This window comes from Lithobates pipiens, unplaced genomic scaffold (genome assembly GCF_037356315.1).
Source record: "Lithobates pipiens isolate NorthernLeopardFrog02 unplaced genomic scaffold, aLitPip1_a1.2 Scaffold_13, whole genome shotgun sequence".
Classification (NCBI taxonomy): domain Eukaryota; kingdom Metazoa; phylum Chordata; class Amphibia; order Anura; family Ranidae; genus Lithobates; species Lithobates pipiens.
This window is the reverse complement of record NW_027507718.1, coordinates 387022401-387034926: the sequence shown is the minus strand read 5'-3', so window position 1 is coordinate 387034926 and position 12526 is coordinate 387022401. Positions and strand designations below refer to the sequence as shown.

Here is a 12526-nt window from a genome sequence, read left to right as displayed (position 1 = left end):
TTCCTTTTGCACATGTCTATTTATGGCCCTTGACAGCTTGCAGACTATTGTCCCAAATTAATATTTTATATATCACAAATTGAAACTAGGTTTTTAAAACATGCTAAGGTTATTTACAGTGCAGTAGATGGAGATGGGCCAAATTACCCCCTGTTTAGTTTGTGGCAGAACGTTCGAACATCGCAAACACCTGGAACTGAATAATGAACCCCATTGAAGTCTATGGGACCCGAACTGGAAAAACCTAAAATGCCCATTTTGAAGGCTTATATGCAAGTAATTGGGCATTCAATGATTATGGGGGTCTGGGGTGCTGTCCCGGGGGACATGTATCAATAAAAAAAAAAATAAGGTTTGTAAAAAAACATAATTTTTAAATAAGCAGTGATTTACTGATGAAAGAAATAAAGAAACATTTAAATATAGTGCCTGGGGGGTCCCCTTAGTCTGCCTGTAATGTGGCACATTTGTACCATGTACTGAACCAGCTGCAGCAATAATGACAATTATGAAGCCAAAAAATATATATTTTCCATTTAAGCTTTCTTCATTTTAAAAACCATGACTTAGGAAGCCAGTCTGTATGATAAGGCCACAATTTTGTGCACTCGGAACAAATTTAGAGATTTTTTTTTTGGATGCATTTTGGTGTCTCTATCACAGACTTTGGATAAAAGTAAGAGGTGTGGAAAAATTCAGCTTTGGGTTTTGGTGGTGCCTTCACACCATAACCCTATAAAGGTACTCTTGATAAAAGCAAGAATTGGTCTTGCTGTCAAAAATGTAAATGATATGAACCTGTCGAATAGGTGTGGAAAAATTGATCCTTGAGTGTTAAAATGATTGTATGCCCTAATTTGTCATTTTTACCAACAGGTAAGCCTATAATAAGGCTTACCTTTAGGTAAAATTAATATCTCCTCAACCTGTACGGTTTAAGCGATATTCCTTTTGCATGCAGCCACTAACGTCAGCGACGCATGCGCTCTGAATGCCCGGCTGAAGGTCCAACAGATGCTGCCGGACCTGCCGGGAAGAAGACTCCCGGAAGAAACGCAGCGGGCAAGATGGCAGCTCCCTCTGTGTGGACTGGGCTGCAATATGGGGGCTTCAAGCTAAGGTAAGTATTTCATAATGAGCTAGTATGCGGTGCATACTAGCTTATTATGCCTTTGCCTTGCAGGGTTTTTTTTTTTTTTTAAGATGTCGGGGTATACAGCCGCTTTAATTGTGCCCATGAAATCTACACCAAAAAGATTCTTTCAGGTGAAATAAACACCCACAAAGCTAGGCAGCCTGGATAGTCTTTCAGAGATTACAGATTCAGAGAGCACTTAATCAACAACATTGGCATCAGGGGCTTGATAGTTACTGCTAAACTAGGACTGATTAGTTTTGATAAATGTAAGACGGTCCACGGAGTCTGTAGACAGACGCGCTCTCTTATCTGTCACAAAACCTCTGTCAGCACTAAATGCCCGTTCAGCAAGCACACTGGATGCAATTGCATACTGGGCAAGTTCTGGCCAGTGGTCTATTCTCATGACCCAGTGGATCATGAATTGGAAATCTCTCCATGTCTGTTTTCGCCCATAGAAAATCTCCCAACATATGATGCAGACACTGCTGATGGGATGTGGAAGCTGATAGCCCTGAGTGCTGAGGACTAAACAAATTTTGAAATGCATCACTGAGGTGGTCCCCTACTCCACCACTCCTCTCTTGACCATCGGAAACCTCCAAACTAATAGAGTCGTGAAAGGTGCTACATAAACTCCTCTTTATGGTGTCCTCAAGAGATTTCATATTCTGCTCCCTCTGTGGGGATGGGATGTGTTTTGAGACTTTCCCCTTGTAACAATAGTCAAGGAGGGTTGCCAACAATTCGTTATCCTTCTCCTTAATGCCATGCAAGTTTGCAGAGGCATGAGAAGCGGACTCCTCGTGGTCACTGAGGATTACAGTATCTGGAACTGCCTCCTCCCAGGCATGTACTACTCCCAAGGTTTCTGGGGATGGGAAAAATATCTGTTAAGTGTTGACGTATGATAAGTACAGTGTAGCTGTGCGAAAATAGTCCGCCTCTGTTCTGGCTACTGCAACCGTGGTGTGTGTCACTGTATGGAACATTCAATAAATGGACTTCAAGAACATCGGTATGAGGCCAATTTCTTTCCTTATTCAGTCTTCTACACCAGGCAAGCCGGGCTTGAACCAATGCAAGGAGTCTCACACTATTCATTGTGCCTGGAGTTTCTCACCTGGAGTGGCGATTTTCTTTTGCTGCAAACTTAAGGGTTGACGTATGTCTTGCTCTGCTTCAATGCCTCCAAACTGCCAGAATCCTCCTCCTTGTCCTCTCTCTCCTTGTGTGTTCTGTGGCATCGCCAAGAATTGTGTCTGCATAAAGCGGGCCTTGAGAGGAAAGGAAGCCCCCGTTTTCCTCCCGCTGCTCTGCCTCTAGTGCTCTGTCCATAATGCCATGCCAGTCTTCTCCAGCAGGAACCCAACAGGGATTGTGTCACTGATGCATGCATTGTTACGGCTCATCATCCGGTTGGCCTTCTCAAATTGTGACAGTACAGTGCATGCTTACTTTATGAGCAGCCATTGGCGTGGCGAAAAAAAGCAGAGCCGGCATGAGCCTGTCGTGCCATATTCACATAGGTACTCGTTGACATTGAATTTCAGCCAACTGAGCACTGGCTGTGTATGACTGCATGGAATGGCTACACCACCAAATTGAGGATGTGCTACGCATGGCACTTGTCAACTTTCCTTGTCTAAGAGAAGACAGGAGGTTTGTGCCTTTATCGTACACCACCATCCCTGGCTCCAGCTGTCATGGTGTGCACAGGGCATTATAAAATCAGGTGTGTTCTGTCAGATTAGCAAACCTGAGATAAGCAGGTCTGCTGCTGCTATTAAAATGTAACATCTAAACGGTCGGACGGATTTCTAAATACTGTATTTAACCTTATAAGCTCTGTTTAGTGTTAGAAATACACGTGAAATGCAAAATTCCAGTGGGTGTATCAAGACATCCGCTTGTCCCCTTCTCTGTGTATCCTTACTGTGGAGGAGTGCGGGGTGTAGCAGTATGGCAGCCACGAAACGTCACTTCTGTTACAAATTCTGACGAGTCGCCAAATCTGATTAAAAAAAACAACTTCTGACTGTAGGCATAGCTTCCACCTGTCCCTGATTTGGAGCAATGTCCCTCTGTCCCTCATTCCTCCTCATTTGTCCCTTATTTTGGTCTGATCTATATAGATAGATAAAAAGTGCATTTTATATACATCAAAAAGTGTTTTGCAGCGCTAAACCTTTCATCTATTTCTAAATTGCTGCATTTGTAATTTCCAAAAGTCAATTAAAGGAATAGTAGTGGTAAAAAAAAAAAATCATCAGGGGGTTTAACCAATCTTGTTGTTTTGTAAAATTCTCCTTTAAAGGGCGTGCCAGGGTGTGTGTCCTATGCCTGCTTACTTTTGCTGATAGGGGTCCCTCATTCCCATCTCAAAAAGTGAGGTATGTGTAGGCTTGGCTGCGGACGAGTGCGGGGTGTACCAGATGGCCACCACGGAACATTACTTCTGTTACAAAATCTGACTGGTCACAGATTCTGACAGAATACAGGCATGTATGTACATGGGAAGTGGCTGCAGATAGACAGCAGGAGATCCGCCGTTCTGATGCCCCAAAAAAAAAAGTTAATTAACTTAAAAAAACAAAACAAAAAAACAATGGTATGTTATACACACCATGCTTTTTATGTCTTCATGCTAAACCGTCATGTTTCAAATGGACACCACGATAGCATACACTATAGCAGAAGACTTTCATCACACTATAATCAGCCATTCAGCACATCGCCACCTGCTGTCAGGAAGCAGAAAGTGCACCTCTCCCTCCTCCGTCAGAAGGCAGGAAGTGCTCTAATCAGGAAGAAGGAAGCGGAAGTGAGTTGTTTGCGTTCCATGACTCTCTCCTGGTTTGGCGCCGACTGATGAGATCGGGGAACTAGCGGGCTCTACAAAATTCAAAGTGTGGCGATTGAGAACGCTGTAAGAAGCGCGGTCTGTATTGTAAAGGGTTATATTTCCGCAGGAGATAAATGCAGGGGGCAGGCTTATCATTCTCCAGTTGTTCTCTGACCTCCTTCCGCCGGTAATAGCGATTCATTGGAAAACGCAGTGTTTGCATTACAACTGGGAGAAGAGAGCTGCTCACCTCTGTGGTATAAGCACGGCTGCCATCGGCGACTGCAAACCGAGAGAGGTGAGTTGGGATTGTTCAGGGCTTGTCAGACGGCTATAGAAGACATTGCCTGATGTATCCATGTATGCCACTAGAGGGCGGCAGAGGACAAGGCTGTGACAGCTGAGTGTTAAAGTGGATGTAAACCCTCTCCTATACCCAGTGAAGTGAACAGCCTCAGATGATACAAATCTCTCTACAAGCTTTACATGTAGATCTGCTGTCTTCAGCTTGATATATTGTTTAGAAAGTGCACATCATGTTAGATCTTTTTTTCTTCCTGTTTAGAGATGGGCTCGGGCGTGTTTTTGAAATCACACATGCCTGATCTAAGGATGAGCTCAGGCGTGTTGGCACAGCCCACGTACAGAGCCCGCCAGGAAGTTGGCGCTGCGCCAATCACAGGCAGCAAGACATTTCCCGATCTCTGCAGTTGCGCATCGGGGCAATGTCTCATTGCCTGTGATTAGCATAGTGTCGACTTCCTGGGGGGCTCTGCATGTGGGCTGTGCCAACATGCCTGAGCTCATCCTTAGCCCAATCCCGGCAGGAAGCTGGTTCTGCACAGCGCTAATCACAGGCAGTGAGCACTTTGTTAAAAAAAAAAAAAAATCACAGGCAGTGAGACATTTCCTGATCTGTGCAGCTGCGGACTGATAAATGTCTCACTACATGTGATTTAGTGCTGAGCAGTATCGTCTTTCTGGTGGCATCGGGCATGTGGGATTTCAAACACGCCCGAGCCCATCTCTATTCCTGTTCAGCACTGGCATAGACTTTGCATACACTGTGTAAAAGCTGATTGGAGGAAAGGCGCGCCCCCCCCAACTCCACATAGGCAGAGGAAGAAAGGAATGTGTAGAGCTGTGCTGTGAATAGACCAGCTTTCTGCTAATCTATTTATAGCACCCACTCCACCACAAGTTTCAGGCTGGTTTTATCTTGGTTGTCAGCAGAAATACATGGGATTTGGGGCTTTGGAGAGAGAAACGTAAACACACACACTATATATATATATATATATATATATATATTTACACATCAAATTTCATGAATCTGGTTTACATCCACCGGAAGGATTTAAATGACCAGGCCGATTTTTGCGACACAGCACTGCGTCGCTTTAACTGACAATTGCGCGATCGTGCGACTCTGTACCAAAACAAAATTGATGTTTCCCCCCCCCCCCCCCCCCCACAAAAAGCAAAATGCATAGATGTGAATCGAGCCTTAAATTGCCGAGGTTTAACCCCCCTTTCCCCTGTTTATGTATTTTTCCATGCTTTTTGGTCTTGCTTGCATTACCTAAAGTTTTTCCTGGCGGGGTGCTAATACAGGTCCAATGGAGTGGAACCCCGATAAAAAGGGACACTGTCCTTGAAGGTTTGCTAACGCAGCCCACTGTGATGTGTGCAGGTTGGATCTGGCTTGATTAGTTCAGCTGACTCCTGCAGCAAGGATAAGGTAAAAAGAAGCCTAGGAACTATAAAAGTCCACATATGGTTTTCTTCTTTAGGGAAAAATGTTGTCATGCCTTAATTCTGCCACTAGAGGGAGTATATGCACATACCTTTTAATCTGTTGACTTCACTTCAGCTCAGTGTCAGTCCGTGTATGGCAGCAGCAGCTTGCACAGTGGGGATTCCTTGAGGTAAGAGATCTGCCATCCTGCATTTCTCCCCCCTGGAGGGACCAAGAGGGTTAGGGAATCAACAATGTTGCTACCGCCCTCCTTGCAATACCCCCTCCTGTGTGGGGTGTGGAGGTCCCGGTTTTCGGCTCCACATGTATTTTTTATTTATTTTTTCTTCCTACTTGGAACGGTGCAACCCTAGTTATTTCTGTTCCCATATGAGAACAATTCTGGTATCCCTTCAGAATTTTTTTTTCGGAAAGGTCTGAATCTGCTGTTGAAAGCTCTGTACACACTGATAACATCCGCAGCACAATGGCAGTTGCAGATCAAGGGGGAGCGGCTTCCTTGGCTGTAAAGCATAGGAGGGTTTTATTCTGCTTTAAGACTGTCAGCAGATTGGCCTCTACAAATTCGGAAGTGCCTAAAAATAGAGAGCAACTGAGCTTGTGGAGAGCAGGGTGATACAGTGTATTATTGGATTTTAAAGAGTATAGACACTTATTTTTAATGTTTTACATAGCTATACCTGCAAAAGGGGCCAGTCTGAAGTGATCTAGCAGGACTTAACTTTCTGACTAAAGTTCTACTTGAAATAATGCGCCTGAATTAACGTGATTGTAAATGGATGATTATCTGTTTACATCTGCCTGCCAATAGACAAACATTATGGATCAGTCTGAAAAAAGTAACAGACAAATACAGACTGAACTTCCATGTGAAAGGACCCTGAATGTGTCCGCATTGGGAGCAGCTGCTGTGTCCCAGTTGACAGCAATGGGGCTGTCTGCATAGGGATACATAAACACGTGTGCATCCTCATGCCGATAAACAAGGTCCTGCGCGCACACATGAACACCTAGTGTAAATGAGGTCTAACTGTGAACAAGGATGCCAAGAGGCAAAGGAGGATCCTTTGGTCAATGTTGCAGTGGTGGTGGGAGAGGGGTGTTCCACTGAGAGGGGGTAGAATAAAGAGTAATGTCAGCTAACCATGTCCCTGATCATAGACTGGGGATCACTTCTCCCTCCTTGGATCATATCTCCTCATATGAGAATTTGTGGTTCAGCTGTTTGCACAGCTGTGTAATAGGAGAAGGACTTGGCAAAAGGAGTCAGGTTTTAACCACTCGCCGACCGGGAGTGTTCCCACAGACTCTTTCCGCCGGTGGCCAGTGATCGTGGCATGGAGAGGCAGAACAGGGAGATGCCTGTGTAAACAAGGCATTTCCCTGTTCTGCCTAGAAACATGACAGGGGTCTACTGCTCCCAGTGACCGGGAGCAGTGATCTGTCATATTCTAGTGAGCCCATTCCCCCCCCTACAGTTAGAACATGCTAAGGGAACACAGTTAACCCCTTGATCGCCCCCTAGTGTTTAACTCCTTCCCTGCCAGTGACATTTACATAGTAATCGGTGCATTTTTATAGCAATGATCGCTGTATAGAAGCCAATGGTCGCAAAATGGTGTCAAAAGTGTCCGATCTGTCCGCCGCAATCACGATAAAAATCACAAATCGCCGCCATTACTAATAAAAAATAATAAAAATGCCATAAATCTATCCCCTATTGTGTAGATGCAATAACTTTTGCGCAAACCAATCAATTTACACTTTGTAATTTTTTTTCTTTTATTTTTATTTTTTTTATCTGGAATCTTTTCCGTTGATCTTGAAGGCTGTAAAGTACATGGCCGACGCTTCAGCCGAGTCTATTAAGATGGCAGCCAGGTCTTCGGCCCTAGTAAATTCTGCTAGGCGGACTGTCTGGCTAAAAACTTGGTCAGGGGATACGGCCTTCAAGATTAGGCTGTGTGGCTTAATCTTCTCGGGGGATCTTCTTTTCGGCCCAGATCTAGAAACCATTCTGGATAGAACAGCGGACAAAAAAGGCTTTCCCTGCCAAAATGAAGCAGGCAGCTAGGAAAAAAAATTGTGCTGTTCAGCAGCCCCGAAAGGGTAGGGAGGTCATTAAAAGCCGTTGGGTCCCCCAAAAGGGTAAGGGTAGAGGAGGGGTTCTTTTTAGATCCCCCCTCCGATCCGCCACCAAAAAGCAAATGACAGTCCAGTTCCAGTAGGAGGGAGGTAGTCTCCCTTCCTCCTGCAGTGGAGCAAAACATCTTCGAGACAGTTTGTGAGGAATATTATTGCCCAGGGTTACAGTTTGGAGTTCCTGGAGCCCCCTCCAAACAGGTTTTATGTTACGGCCCTTCCAAAACACCCGGGCAAAGCCTCCACAGTGACAAACCTGTTACAGGATCTGATCCTGCCGGAGGTAGTTTTCCAGGTCCCGAGACATCAGGAAGGGCAAGGTTTTTACTCCCACATCTTCCTGGTGAAAAAACCCTCAGGAAAGTATCGGTTGATTCTGAATCTAAAGGTCTTGAACAGGTCAATCCGCTACAAACATTTTCGCATGGACACAATCCATTCGATAACAAAGCTGTTAACCCCAAACTGCTTCATGGCATCCCTCAGGTCTAGGGATGTACATGTCCTGATTGCCCAGGCCTCCCAACGTTTCCTTCGGTTGGCAGTCAACCTGGGGACATCGATCTGGCACCTTCAGTTGAGGACCCTGCCTTTCGGGCTCTCCTCTTCCCCCAGGATCTTTACAAAGTGATTCAGCCAATCTAATGAGAGGCCTCCCTTGGGTATTTTCGGTAGACAAATGTCTAACAACGGACAAAAGTGCCTGGGGTTGGGGAGTCCATCTGGATGGACTAACGGCCCAGGGGACTTGGTCCAATGCGCAGTCCCGGAGGTCGTCAAACTGGCGAGAGCTCAGGGCCATTTTCCTAGCCCTCCTAGCTTTTCACCATTTTTAGTGAAGGGACATCATGTCCAGATCCTCTCGGAAAATATGACTGCGGTGGCATATGTTCTAAAGCAGGGGTCTTATGGATCTAGCCAATGAGCTTTTCTGTTGGGCAGAACAGAATGTAGCCTCCCTGTCAGCAATTCACCTGAAGGGCTCCCAAAATCTGTTAGCCGATCTGCTCAGCAGAAGAAGACTAATAGCAGCAGAGTGGTGCTTGAATCAGGAGGTTTTTCGGATGGTTACCAGAAGGTGGGGGTTCCCTCAAATAGACCTATTTGGCAGTCAACAGAATGCCAAGGTTCGCAAGTTCTTTTCTCTTCACCGAGAAGACCAGGCCTTAGGCATAGATGCTCTATTGCATCCATGGCACTACCACCTGTGTTATGCCTTCCCCCACCCCCCCTTCCCTTTTTAATTCCGATGGTCTTAAGAAATTTCAGGGAGGAGGGGACCAGTTTGATCCTAATCGCGCCGTTCAGGCCAAAAAGGCCTTTGGTTTTCAACACTACTAAACCTGGCCGCAGAGCCTCCGTGGAAACTACCATTCAGGGAGGACCTTCTAACGCAAGGATCAGTGGTTCATCCAGAGGCAGACTGTCTACACCTATCTGCTTGGCTTCTGAGGAAGATCTTCTGAAGCCTAAAGGTTTATCCAAGTTAGTAAAAACCCTACTCCAGCAGAAAAGAGGTGACTAGGGCCATATACCAGTAGGTGTGGAAGAAATGTAATTCCTATTGTATCTCCAAGAGCTTACAGGTGAAAAGTGTCATTTCGGTCCTCAAATTTCTTCATGACGGAATGGAGAAAGGACTGGCAGCCAGCACCTTAAAAACTCAGGTGGCGGCTCTTTCAGTTTATTTTGAAAAGACTCTAGAGTCTTTTTTTTTTTTTTTAAGGGCATTGGCACGAAATAGGTGTCCATCAAAAGTTTTCCCAGTTGGGATTTATCTATTGTTTTGCAGGGTCTCAAGGGGGTTCCGTTTTGAACCCTTACAAGATGCTTGTTTGAAAAATTTTGTTTTAAAGACAATCTTTTTGGTGGCCATTACGTCGGCTAGGCGAATCAGTGAACTTCAAGCCTTGCAGTCACGGAGCCTTTTCTAAAAATCTTTCCATACTGGGTAGTTCTCCAAACAGATCCAGCGTTCCTTCCCAAAGTCTCCTCAAATTTTCACCGTTCTCAAAAAGGGGGTGGAGCTGCGCTCTCTCCAGGGTTGTCCTGAAAGGCTCTTAGAAATACCGTCACCGGTAAGTCTAAGACCCCATTCACACCTGAGCGTTTTGTAGCCCTACGCCTGAAGCTACAAAACGCTGGAGGGGAAAAAATACATTATTCTCAATGGAGATGGTTCACATCTCCACTCCAAGTCGCCTGAAGCTCAAACAAGTTCCGGACCCTTTTTTGTCGCGCGAATCGGGCTGATTTGGGCGTTTTCATTCCCATAGAAACTAATGGAAACGCTCGATTCGAGCGTTTAGCGCGACAACGAGCGTTTCTATGGGCGTTTTGATGCTGTATCTGCTCAATGCTTAACCACTTCCCGACCAGCGCACGGCGATGTACGTCGACAGAATGGCACGGGCAGGCATATTGGCGTACAGGTACGTCCAATATTCGATGCCGCCCTGCCATCGGGAGCGCGCCGCCGGCGGCGCGCTCCCGCGCTGGTCGGGACCCCCGTGAGTCCGGTCGCGGGACTCGATCGCCGCGGGCATCCCCGCGATCGTCTCATGGAGCGGCCAAATAGAGCAAATGCTGTGTAAACAACATTTGTTTATTCTGCCTAGCAACTAGTGACGCTGATCTCTGCTCCATGTGATTGGAGCAGAGATCAGTGTACACTAAATGAAAGCCCAACCCCCCCACAGTTAGTAACACTCCCCTAGGAACACTTAACCCCTACACTGCCACCCACTGGTTAACCCTTTCACTGCCAGTGTCATTTACACAGGAATCACTGCATTTATATAGCAGTGATTACTGTATAAATGACAATGGTCCCAAAAATGTGTCCCCCACAATGTTGCAGTCACAATAAAAATCGCTGATCGCCGCCATTACTAATAAAAACAAAATAATAAAAAATTATTAATAAAAATGCTATAAAACTATCCCTATTTTGTAAACGCTATAACTTTTGCGCAAACCAATCAATAATCGCTTATTGCGTTTTTTTTTTTTTTTTTTTTTACCAAAAATATGTAGAAGAATACGTATCGGCCTAAACTGAGGGAAAAAAATGTTGTTTTATATATTTTTGGGGGATATTTATTATAACAAAAAGTAAAAAATAATGCGTTTTTTTTTTTTTCAAAATTGTCGCTCTATTTTTGTTTATAGCGCAAAAAATAAAAACCGCAGGGGTGATCAAATACCACCAAAAGAAAGCTCTATTTGTGGGGAAAAAAAGGACGTCAATTTTGTTTGGGAGCCACGTCGCACGACCGCGCAATTGTCAGTTAAAGCGACGCAGTGCCGAATCGCAAAAAGTGGTCTGGTCTTTGACCAGCAAATTGGTCCGGTCTGAAAGTGGTTAACATTGGTGACCTTTTGCCCTGCAAAAAACGCCGCGAATCGCGGTAAAAAACGCAGCAAATCGCGGTAAAAAATGCCGCAAAAAACGCTTGAAAAAGCTACGCTCAGGTGTGAATGCAGCCTTAGTCTTCTTTGTTTTGTTTTTTTTTGTTTTTTAAATTGTCCCTTTTTTGAGCTATTAACCACTTCAATACAGGGCACTTAAACACCTTCCTGTCCAGACCAATTTTGAGCTTTCAGTGCTGTCGCATTTGAATGACAATTGCGCGGTCATGCTACACTGTACCCAAATTAAATTTTTAGCATTTTTTTCCCACAAATAGAGCTTTCTTTTGGTGGTATTTGATCACCTCTACGATTTTTATTTTTCGCTACACAAATAAAAAAAATACCGACAATTTTTTGAATTTTTTTTTTTATTTTCAGTTTCAAAACTTTGTAAATAATTTTTTTTTTTTTATTTTTATTTTTTTTTTTCTCCTTCACTGATGGGCACTGATAAGGCGGCACTGATGGGCACTGATATGTGGCACTGATGGGCGGCACAGATGGGCACTGATGGGTGGCATTGTATTGTATTATACTGTACTAATGGATTCCAATCAGTGATGCCCATTGTGGGTACTGATTTGCATCCATTGTGGGCACTGACTGGAATCCCTGGTGGTCTAGGGTGGCATACCTTGTGCTGGGCATCCCTGGTGGTCTGGTGGCGTCCCTAGTGGTCCAGTGTGGGCATCCTCGGGGGGGCTGCACTGATAATCGATCAGCAAAGACCCCCCTGTCAGAGGAGCAGCCGATCAGCTCTCCTCTACTCGCGTCTGATGCGAGGTGAAGAAAAGCCGATCACCGGCTCTTCCTATTTACACTGTGATCAGCCGTGATTGGCTCTGCGATTTTTATTTTTTGCGATATAAACGTAAAAAGACCGCAAATTTTGAAAAAAAATGATATTTTCTACTTTTTGTTATTAGAAAAATCCAATAAACTCAATTTTAGTCATACATTTAGGCCAAAATGTATTCAGCCACATGTCTTTGGTAAAAAAAAAGTCAATAATTGTATATTTATTGGTTTGCGCAAAAGTTGTCACATCTACAAACTAAGGTACGTTTTCTGGAATTTACGCAGCTTTTAGTTTACGACTGCCTATCTCATTTCTTGAGGTGCTAAAATGGCAGGGCAGTACAAAACCCCCCCCAAATGACCCCATTTTGGAAAGTAGACCCCCTAAGGAAATTGATAAGAGGCATGTTGAGCCCATTGAATATTTTAT

General features: G+C 44.7%; 1 protein-coding gene across 4 annotated transcripts in view; it reads left to right on the top strand.

The window, feature by feature from the left end:
* The first annotated feature begins 3938 nt into the window (after positions 1-3938).
* The window catches only part of CENPU (centromere protein U), a 114763-nt gene continuing 106175 nt past the window's right edge, over positions 3939-12526 (top strand). Inside the window, exon 1 of one of the 4 annotated variants that reach the window (XM_077477302.1) lies at positions 3939-4281. The gene's annotated coding sequence lies outside the window, so the exon portion shown is untranslated. The remainder of the gene's footprint in view (positions 4282-12526) is intronic. The other 3 variants (XM_077477304.1, XM_077477303.1, XM_077477305.1) reach the window with 3 other exon arrangements.